The sequence below is a fragment of the Rhinatrema bivittatum genome, chromosome 6 (assembly GCF_901001135.1).
Source record: "Rhinatrema bivittatum chromosome 6, aRhiBiv1.1, whole genome shotgun sequence".
In the NCBI taxonomy this organism is placed as follows: Eukaryota; Metazoa; Chordata; class Amphibia; order Gymnophiona; family Rhinatrematidae; genus Rhinatrema; species Rhinatrema bivittatum.
The window spans coordinates 141,321,117-141,332,627 of record NC_042620.1 but is presented as its reverse complement, the minus strand read 5'-3'; positions in this window follow the sequence as shown (position 1 = coordinate 141,332,627).

Here is an 11,511-nt window from a genome sequence, read left to right as displayed (position 1 = left end):
AAAGTACCCTAGTAACTTTAGGGTGGCTTTTCTCGGACTAGACTCAGCCGGGTATGTTTATCCACCTAGTGCAGAATATTGGCACAATCTGCATAAATTCTAGCCCTGTCTCTGGAACACCTCCTGCCCTGCTCCTTCCTGTCTGACTAAATTTTAGCTAAAATGTTACCAGTGAGACGGGAAATTCAAATCCTGGGGGTTTGTCCAGATAGCTCAAAAGTTACCCAAATATTGATTCCCAGGTATCATTCCCATTATTTATCGGTTGGCGAATTAGCCCATTTTGGCTGCATGTATTTCGGTGGAATCAGTCTTGTATGGCAGCCTGTAGTAAAGCCTAAGGAGACTGCAGATGGTTGACAGGCAGAGTTGGAACTGTTGATGGAGATGGTTAGTCTCTCGGTATGATCAGGGTGGGATGAGAATGCCTTTCATTTTAGCGACCTTACACCTGAAAAAAAGGTATGGGGGACAGTTTTCAATCTGTTCTTTTTGGGACAAAGTCTATGAGTACTTTTTCACCTCTAAGACTTTCCTTTTGAGACTCGCAGTGGCTACTGAGTATCCACGGACATTTGCTTCTGCTTTTTGTGCGGGCATTTTTTTTTTTTTAACATAAGATGAGAAGATCTGAAAACACAGTCTTCATACATTTATTTTCTGACCCAGTCTAAAACGCACCCCTGGGAACGCCTCCTGCAAATGACGTATTGGGGGAAGGCAGTTTTCACGCTAATCGCCTATTTACCCGTATAAATGACTTGGAAATCTGTCTTTATGGAGGCAGACATTTCACCTGTAGACCACATTTGCAAATTCAGTTTTAGTGGGCAGGATTCCGGAAGCCTGCATTTTGCTTGAAAGGTTGATGAGATTATAATGTAATATTGCAGGGAAAAAAGGCAAAACATTGAGGCTTATAATATATAGAGTAGATAGATCAGCCATAAAAAAAAAAGGAAATTCATAATAAAAATCATATTACTGAAGAGTAACATCAGGAGAGCAGTCAGAAGAATGACCGTTCCACAGTATGGAGCACCTTTATTGCAGGTACCCATAGGGAAAAGCACACCCCCTATGCATTCCTGTCCCATATTTACCTTGACTCGCCTCTTCCCAATGACAGCCTCCTGCCTGAAACACTGGGATCCAGAATTTCCTGCGACTTACCCCTCCCCCCTACTGAGGACTTCCAGCCTCAATTGCTAAGGCCAAGGTGTCCCTACTTTGTGTCCCCATCAAGAGAATTTTCTCTTTTGTGTGGCTGAGGGTGCTCTCTCGTTTCCCATAAGAGTGCCTGCAGTTGCCTTTGTTTTGATAGCATTGTCTCTCTCCCAGCGCTGTTATACCTTAATGTAACTTTGTTTATGAACACTATAGTATTATAGCCTGCTTATAACCATGATGTTTTGTGATTTTTGGCTTTAGAGAAACACCTTTGTACTTCCAACATACACGATGCCTACATTATGTCACTTAGTGGAGAGTGTGATATTCAGCATATTCTCGCCTAAGCAATAAATTCTGAAGCATATCCTGTCTATAGTCACCGTATAAGAATAAGATTTCGTCGGTTGTGTTGAAATCCAAGAGTTGGGAGGGGAGGGGGGGTTGGATTTTGGAAAGTTATTTATAAAAACCGGCACGGTTGCCACAATCTGATCTGTGCTTTGATGTGTCAGATCAGTCTCCTGTACACGCTGCGGACAAATTTCTGAAGTAGCAAATAAGGAAAAATACTGTGCTTTTTCTATATTAAATAGTCGCATGTAATTTTTACATGTCTTGTAGCACATCTTTTCTAGTTTTTTTTAAATAGGAGAAATGTCCTTATGAAAAATAACATCCCAAGCTGCCTTGACATGGCAATGTTTTGTCTAATGTCTTTTCAGGATTCAGGTGCAGACTCAGTGCCTATGCCAAAAATATGCACTTTGGGGATCGCTTGTTAAGAGTTTCTAAGCAGATCCCTTCCTGTTAGAGTTGAATCTATAGTTATATGTCTAGTCTGTGACCGTGTTGAGAAATTCATGTAAAATACCAGCATTTACCAAATATGTAAAACATTTTGGAATGCCTCCATATTTTGTATTAACCTGTAGAATCATAGCTTTTGTAAGCCACTTGAGGCACATTTTTAACATTATATTTCAAGGGGAAAGAATCAAATACTTCTGTCAGGTGTCATTGTGGTAACAGAGAGTATAAAAGCAGCGTCAGGATGGGATCCACGATCAGTCACAGATAAGTAGACTGGTAGAAAACACATATTGCCTTGTGCTGGCCTTCTTCCTGTCAATTCCTTTACTTTCTGTTATAGCTGGGCGGGGGAGTTTGCTGCCAGGCCTCGCTCTTGCCAGGCATACAAATAATTACGCACTGAAGTGAAATCTGCAGGACAGAACAGAAATTGCCCTCCAATGGGGGACCAGATTTTTTTTTGTTTGTTTTGGCAGTGAGAACCTCACACCCACCCCTGGCAGCTTTATCTATTTCCAGATAGTCAGCCACTTACCTTGGTTCAGGAATTTTGCAGAACGGAGAACCCCGGCTCTTCTGCGTAGCGGAGCAGCAAAGAACCTGGACCGAACAGCAGAGAGACAAAAGGTCAGGGAATGCCCTACTGACCTGCAAAAGGACTTCAGTGACTGCTGAGAGAAGGGGAATAAAAAGGCATATAGGGAAACCCCAAACCATAGAAATATATCAGAAGGCAGCACGGTGGAGCAGGTGAAAGCAGGAGACTGCTTTTAAGTGGCCAATGGGAGATTTTTTATTTTCCCAGACCAGAACTCAGGGATCATTTTCTAAGGCGTTATAGTTTATAAAGTTCAGCAGAGGATTCTAGATTTTTTTTTTTTAAACTGTGATGGAGAAAGAGAAACACAAAGATGTCCTGGTATGAACTGTATAGCGAGTTTATTTTTTGGAATCTAATCTGTGCAGCCACAAATACAGGAATAGGCTACACTTCCAGTATATTCAAAGGTCTTCAAGATTTCCTGCAAATTTATGCATCAAATTTTTTAAAAATCTTGATTTAGATCAACAGATGATCAGGGGAGTAAAGATGTTTTGTTCCGTTTTGTATTTTTTTTTCTTTTAGCCAGTTTCTTTTTTTTTTTTTTTCACATTTCTATTTTAGAATATGCAAAAGATTTACCTCTGTGGTTCTGTAATTAATTGTGTAAGAGGATTAGTGTGTTGCACGGCATTTGGAGTGCTATCACTAGTGGGACAGTGTGTACTGTAAATTGTAAAGTAATTATACAGATTTTTAAATTTATTTGAAATGCTTCTATATGTATTGTATGTCATGTTCTTTGTACAATAAAAACCTGTCATATTTCACAACCGGGCCTGTGTAATGTTATTCATCAGTGCAGATTTTCATTGCCTTTTGTGCAAACAGGTGCAAAATAGTAATTATGATGTTAAAATGGAAGAGGGTAAAATGTATTTAACTTGTAAACTTCATTCACTGCATGAAAGTACAGAGACAGAATGAGGGAAAGTTGGCATTTGTTATTTTTAGTTTGCCTTTCCAAAGGTGGCTTATAGTATTATTCAAATTCAGGTACAATAAGGTTCTGCCCCAATAGGCTTACAATCTAAGTGGGTACCAGTGGCAATGAGAGACAAAGTGATTTGTCCAAGGTCACAAGGAGTGCCAATGGGATTTGAGCCTTGTTCTCAGTCCACTACTCTAACCACTAGGCCATGCCTCCTGATTAGGGGGTACCCAGACAATGGAATCTCTCCTAATTCTTGGTTCTTCTGTCTTTACACATAAGAAATTGCCATACTGGGTCAGAGCAAGGATGCATCAAGCCCAGCATCCTGTTTCCAACAGTGGCTAATCCAGGCTATAGGTACCTGGCAAGTACACAAACACTAAGTCAATCCCATGCTACTGATGCCAGTAAAAGCAGTGGCTATTCCATAAGTCAACTTAATGATGTCTCCTCCAAGAACTTATCCAAACCTTTTTAAACCAGCTACACTAACTGCACTAACCATATCTAGAGTTTAATTGTGCACTGAATGAAAGAATTTTCTCTGATTAGTTTTAAATGTACTACTTGCTAACTTCATGGAGTGCCCCCTAGTTCTTTTATTATCTGAAAGAGTAAATAACCGATTCACATTTGCCCGTTCTAAACCTCTCATGATTTTAAAGACCTCTATCATATCCCCCCTCAGCCGTCTCTTCAAGCTGAACAGCCCTAACCTCTTTAGCATTTCCTCATAGGGGAGCTATTCCATGCCCCTTATCATTTTGGTCACTTTTCTCTGTACCTTTTCCACTGCAACTATATCTTTTTTGAGATGCCGCAACCAGAACTGTACACTCTACCTAAGGTGCAGTCTTACCATGGAGCGATACAGAGGCATTATGTCATTTTTCGTTTTATTCACCATTCCCTTCCTAATAATTCCTAACATTGTTTGCTTTTTTGACTGCCAAAGCACACAGCCTACTGTTGTCAACACAGTGCTCATGTGTTGACAACAGACCTGGACAGATCACTATTGGAAAACATACCAGCTTACCGTACAGTCTCTCAGGGGAACCCTGCCCTCCACTACCTTCTTTCCCAGTCTATCCATTCACAGAATGCAGCACACTATAGAGAGCTTGAGCATCTTCCCTTTGAGCTAAAGGGAGAGACTTAGGATGCAGTAAAACATATTTAGAAGTCCAAAGTTGTTCTCAAGCCATTTACAAGTTAGATCTCTAGATGATGATGATAGTCTCAGTGAGACTATTTGCACAGAGCTGTGTATGATGAGAAGGGGATACATATAAAGGTGACAATAGAAAAAAAAATATGTAAATAATACAAATAAGAATGTCAGGTGTTCAAGCTGTAAGATTATCACTAAATGAAGTACAGAGGTTTACCAAAAGCATGCTGACCAAGTAGACTTGGCTTTCTTCCAGCGGCTCATTTTCACAGATGCGGGCAAGGCATGTACACAATCAGTGTAAATGTGCTTCTTTTCAACAGTGGGGAGGAGAGATGGAGGATAGGGGAGAGGGAGTAAGAAATTGCTCTTGCAATGTATACCTAGTTGTATTTGAGGACATAAGTGATGAATTGCCTCCTGGCGCCCCAGGCATCTGCCCCTTCACCTGCTCCTTCTGACAGTCCTGGCTGAAAGGGAAAGTCCATTTCATTTTTCAGAATCCCCACACATGGTTTACTGTACAGACTCTGCACCTGCTACAAAGCAGGTGCAAAATTCATTGGTACTTTTGCATCCGTGATCACAGCCAGCCCCAAATTTTCAAAGAAAAAGTCCTTTGGGGAGTTCCGTTTTGAACATTAAGGGGTAGAATTTTAAAGGTGTGTACGCACACATGGACACGCAGATTTTATTACATGCACACGCCAGCGCGTGCATGTAATAAAATCGGGGGGCTGCGCACACATATGCACCAGATTTTATAATCCACGCGCCCATGTACAGGGGGCGCGCTCAGGGGGGAAGGGACTTATGCGGCGATGCATCCTGGCATTCCCCAGTTCCCACCCCCTAAACCCTTTTTCCTACCTTTCCCTGTTTCTATTAAGTTGCTTACTGCTCCGTTGGACCGCCCCTTTTCTTTGGCCCGGCACTTCAGCGCGTAACAGGAGTTACGTGCGTGGCTGGGCCCCTTTGAAAATGCGCATGGCACGCACAAGGTCCGGCCATACGGGTAACCCCCGTTTTTTTATGCAAATGGCTGATTAAAAATGTACCTGTAAGCTTGAAGGTCCATGAGTATCTGCAACCTGTATATGAGTTTTCAAAATTCCCCTCATAGAGTCCATGTCTTCTACAAATGGAAACTTCGCACACATGCTTCTTGTTCCCAAGGATTTATTTCTTTATGGAGAGGTAAATAAGTAGCAAATCAACTGGACCAGATGGTATGCACCCCAGGGTTCTGAAGGAACTAAAAAATGAAATTTCAGATCTATTAGTTAAAATTTGTAACCTATCATTAAAATCATCTATTGTACCTGAAGACTAGAAGGTAACTAATGTAACCCCAATATTTAAAAAGGGCTCCAGGGGCAATCCAGGAACCTATAGACCAGTGAGCCTGACTACAGTGCCGGGAAAAATAGTGGAAACTATTCTAAAGATCAAATTCAGAGCATATAGAAATACATGGTTTAATGGAACACAGTCAGCATGGATTTACCCAAGGCAAGTCTTGCCTCACAAATCTTCATTTTTGTGAAGGGGTTAATACATTTATTTATTTATTTTAAATTCTTATATACCGACATTCCGTAAAGTATACAGATCATACCAGTTTACAGTACAAACAGAACCTTCGCGTGGGAGCGATACAATGAACATTTGTAAATTTGAAAGTTTGAAAATTTGAGACACAAGTAACAAATAAATACAAGTATATGTACATATATACTTGTGTATATATAAATGTGGATAAAGGTGTATATTTATTTTATTTATTTTTATATACCGACATTCGATAGAGATATCACATCGGTTTACAGATAACTGAACAAATAAGGCAAAATCTGCTTATTCCTCCCTCTCTGCAAACTCCTCTCAGATTCACACCTCACTTATTTTGTATACGCTGACGACATACAAATATTACTCCCCATAAACGAAACCATCGAAAACACCCTAGACCGATGGAACCAACTCAACACAAAAATAACTCCGCTGCTATCTCTATCACTCTGCCTCAACCAAAACAAGACGGAATTCCTACATATCTCCAATCAGCGTTCCTCAGCCCCCCTCAAAATATATTTATATATATATATCCACATATATATATATATATATATATATATATATATATATCTACTAGATAAGGGAGCCCTGACCGACGTGCCGCAAATGCGCGGTAGAGAGCAACTCTACCGCGCATGTGCGGGCGAGCACGTCGGTCAGAGCAGAGCGTGCCCGAAAAAAAAAAATGGCGCTGGGTCCAGGAGCAGGAGCGGCGGCGGCAGCTAGGAGCAGGAGCAGCGGCGGGGACGACGACGAGCAGAAGCGGCGGCGGTGAGGAGCAGGAGTGGGAGGAGCAGTACCAGCGGCGGCGACGACGAGCTCGAGGGAGGGACACCCCACGTCTGCCGTTATGGATGAGCTGAAAGGGGAGGGGATTGAGAGAGGGGGAGTGAGTGAGGGGCGGGAGGAGAGAGTGAGCTGAGGGGAGGAGGGGGGGGAGGGAAGAGAGAGTGAGGTGAGGGGGGAGGAAGGAGAGTGAGGTGTGAGGTGAGGGGGGAGGGAGGAGAGTGAGGAGGGAGGGGAGGGAGGAGAGAGTGAGGAGGGAGGGAGGGAGGAGAGAGTGAGGGGAGGGAGGTGAGGGGAAGGAGACTAGAGGGGGGAGGTGAGGGGGAGGGATTGGGAAGCAAATGGACCGAAAATTTTTTTTTAAAAGTTGCCCGTTGTTACGGGCTTAACGGCTAGTATATATATATATAAATGTGGATAAAGGTGAGCCAGTAGATGTAGTGTATGGATTTTCAGAAGGCTTTTGACAAGGTCCCTCATGAGAGGCTTCTAAGGAATCTAAAAAGTCATGGGCTAGGAGGCAGTGTCCTTTCATGGATTACAAACTGGTTAAAAGACAGGAAACAGAGAGTAGGATTAAATGGTCAATTTTCTCAGTGGAAAAGGATAAACAGTGGAGTGCCTCAGGGATCTGTACTTGGACTGGTGTTTTTCAATATATTTATTAATGATCTGGAAAGGAATATGACGAGTGAGGTAATCACATTTGCAGATGATACAAAATTATTCAGAGTAGTTAAATCACAAGTGGATTGTGATAAATTGCAGGACGACCTTTCGAGACTGGAAGACTGGGCATCAAATGGCAGATAAATTTTAATGTGGACAAGTGCAAGATGATGCATATAGGGAAAAATAATCCATGCTGTAGTTTCACAATGTTAGATACCATAATAGGACCTACCACCCAGGAAAAAGATCTAGGCAACACAGTAGATAATACATGGAAATCGTCGGCTCAGTGTGCTGTGGCAGTCGAAAAAGCAAACAGAATGTTGGGAATTATTAGGAAGGGAATGGTTAATAAAACGGAAAATGTCATAATGCCTCTGTATCGCTCCATGGTGAGACCGCACCTTGAGCACTGTGTACAATGCTGGTCACCGCATCTCAAAAAAGATATAGTTGCGATGGAGAAGGTACAGAGAAGGGCGACCAAAATGATAAAGGGGATGGAACAGCTCCCATTTGAGGAAAGGATAAAGAGGTTGGAGAAGAGACAGCTGAGGGGGGATATAATAGAGGTCTTTAAAATCATGAGAGGTCTAGAATGGGTAAATGTGAATCGGTTATTTACTTTTTCGGATAATAGAAGGACTAGGGGGCACTCCATGAAGATAGCAAGTAGCACATTTAAAACTAATAGGAGAAAATTCTTTTTCACTCAATGCACAATTAAGCTCTGGAATTTGTTGTCAGATGCTATAGTTAGTATAGATTGGTTTAAAAAAAAAAGGTTTGGATAAGTTCTTGGAGGATAAGTCCATTAACTGCTATTAATCAAGTTGTCTTAGAGAGAATAGCCACTGCTATTACTGGCATCAGTAGCATGGGATCTACTTAATGTTTTGGTACTTACGAGGTACTTGTAGCCTGGTTTGGCCACTGTTGGAAACAGGATGCTGGATTTGATAGTCCTTTGGTCTGACCAGTATGGCAATTTCTTATGTTCTTATTTTGTAAATATTAACAGAAAATAGAAATTGGTTGGCATTTATCAGCACAGTTCAATCCTTTCCTTCCTCACCTCTACATTAAAGGTGCAGACACTTATTACCGTCTCATTCACTTGTTGCATCACTGACTCCGAGCAAGTAAAAGAATGTTCTTGTTATGGTTTGTCAGTATGTGAACCCTGGGCAGAGGTGAGAGGTGTCACCGCCCACAGGGCAGTGATGGGGGTCCTGGAAGGGGGCATTTTTTTAAAGCAGGTTTGGTGGGCCAAAGAAGAGGGACTTGCATTTAGTTTTGATTTTTTGTTTTATTTCATTTTTGTTACATAAAACAAAGTGAAATAAACAAGAAACAAAAAGTTTTATTTTTCATATTTCTTTTTTTCTAAGTGAAAATATTTACGTGCACATCCCTGCTGGAAAGTAAGTGTGTGTGTGTACACTCCTAGAGATTTTAAACTTAAGAAAGCAAATGTTGCTTACCTGTAACAGGTGTTCTCACAGGACGGCGGGGTGTTGGTCTCACATATGGGTGACATCACAGGATGGAGCCCAATCACGGAACACTTTTGTCAAAGTTTCTAGAACTTTGACTGGCACCTATTGGGCATGCCCAGCATGGCACCAACCCTGCAGCAAGCAGGGATCCCCCTTCAGTCTTGTTAATAGCTACAGGAAGTGCCAAAAAATAAAATAATAAAATGAAACGAAGCCAACACTGCGGGGCGGCGGGTGGATTTTGTGAGGACTAACATCCTGCTGTCTTGTGAGAACACCTGTTACAGGTAAGCAACATTTGCTTTCTCGCAGGATGGTAGTCCTCACATATGGGTGAGTACCAAGCTGAGGATGTCCGAGTATGCACCAAATGTACCCAAAGAAGTGCAACAGGCACAACAACTGGGGTGGAATTTGGCAGAGGGCAGCCTGACCCCTAACGGGCAGGCGGAAGGGTGTTGGTATATTAAGTTGCAAAAAGGTTGCGCAAAACAGATTGGCCGAAGATGGAATCTTGTCTTCCAGCCTTGTCAAAACAATAGTGGGCTGTGAAGGTATGGAGAGAACTCCAGGTAGCAGCCCTACAAATATCAGGAAGCGGCACCGAGTGTAGGTGCGCTACTGAAGTTGCCATGGCCCTGACAGAGTGTGCTTTAACACGGTCTTGAAGTGGAATGCCTGCTTGCTGATAGCAAAAGGATATGTAGTCCGCTAACTAGGAAGAGAGAGTCTGCTTACCCACAGGCTGCCTCCCAGTTTGATGGAATGGAAAGAGACAAACAATTGAGTGCTTTTCCTATGGGCAGCTGTACAGTCTAGATAGAATGCTAGAGCCCGTTTACAGTCAAGGGTATGCAAAGCCTGTTCTCCTGAATTGGAATGGGGCCTGGGAAAGAAGGTGGGTAGTATAATGGATTGATTAATGTGAAATTCCGATACTACCTTAGGCAAGAACTTAGGGTGAGTGCGGAGTACTGCCCAGTCGTGCAGAAGTTTAGTGTACGGCGGATAGGTAACTAGGGCCTGTAATTCACTAACTCTGCAAGCGGATGTGATTGCCAGAAGAAAAATCACTTTCCATGTGAGATAACGAAGATCACAGGAAAGGAGAGGCTCGAATGATAGTTTCATAAGCCAACCCAAAACCAGATTGAGGTACCAAGAAGGGGCCGGAGGGCGCAGTGGAGGCTTGAGGTGGAGCAAGCCCTTCAGAAATCGTTACAAGGGGTTGTACTGAAATAGGAACATCCCCGACACCGTTATGGAAGGCAGCTACCACACTGACATGCATTCTGATGGAAGAAGTTTTAAGACCTGATTCTGACAAGTGCCAGAGATAGTCTAGAAACTTCGTGGTGGAACAGGTAAAAGGATCAAGGGATTGAGCAGAACACCATGATATAAACCTGTTCCATTTGTAAAAATAAGATTTTCTCGTGGAAGGCTTCCGTGAAGCAATCAGGACACAGGAAACAAGCTCCAAAAGGTTGAGTGGCTGAAGAATTAACCTTTCAACATCCAGACAAGTCAGGGACAAGTCCTGAAGATTGGGGTCGCGTAGGCACCCGTCATTTTGAGAGATCAGAAGCGGGTCCTTTCCCAAGGGAATGTGCCTGCGAATGGAGAGGTCCTGAAGGATCGGAAACCACACTTGGCGTGGCCAGTGAGATGCTATCAGGATCATGGTTCCCTTTTCCTGACGTAGCTTCACGAGAGTCTTTGAGAGAAGCGGAAGTGGAGGGAATGCATAAAGAAGACCGGTTGCCCATGAGAGGGAGAACGCATCTCTTGGCTGTGAGTGTTGGCTGCGAGTGAGAGAGCAAAAGTTCTCTACTTTGCGGTTTTGAGGAGACGCAAAGAGGTCTATGTGGGGATAACCCCAAAGTTGGAATATTGAGTCCACTACTGTGGGGTTGAGGGACCGCTCGTGTGGTTGAAAGGCGCGACTCAGCTTGTCCGCCAACACATTGTCCACTCCCGGCAAGTAGGTGGCCCTGAGGTACATAGAGTGGGAGAGGGCCTCCGCCCATATCTTTGCTGCTTCCTGATACAGTAGGTAGGAGCCCATCCCCCCCTGTTTGTTGATGTACCACATGGCCACCTGGTTGTCCATCTGAATTAGGATGACTTGGTTGGACAGGCAATCCCGAAATATCCTGAGAGCATATCTGATTGCTCATAGCTCCAGGAAATTGATTTGGTGTTTGGCTTCCTCTGGAGACCAAGCTCCTTGGGTCTGCAAATTGGTGACATGTGCTCCCCAGCCGAGGTTGGAAGCATTGGA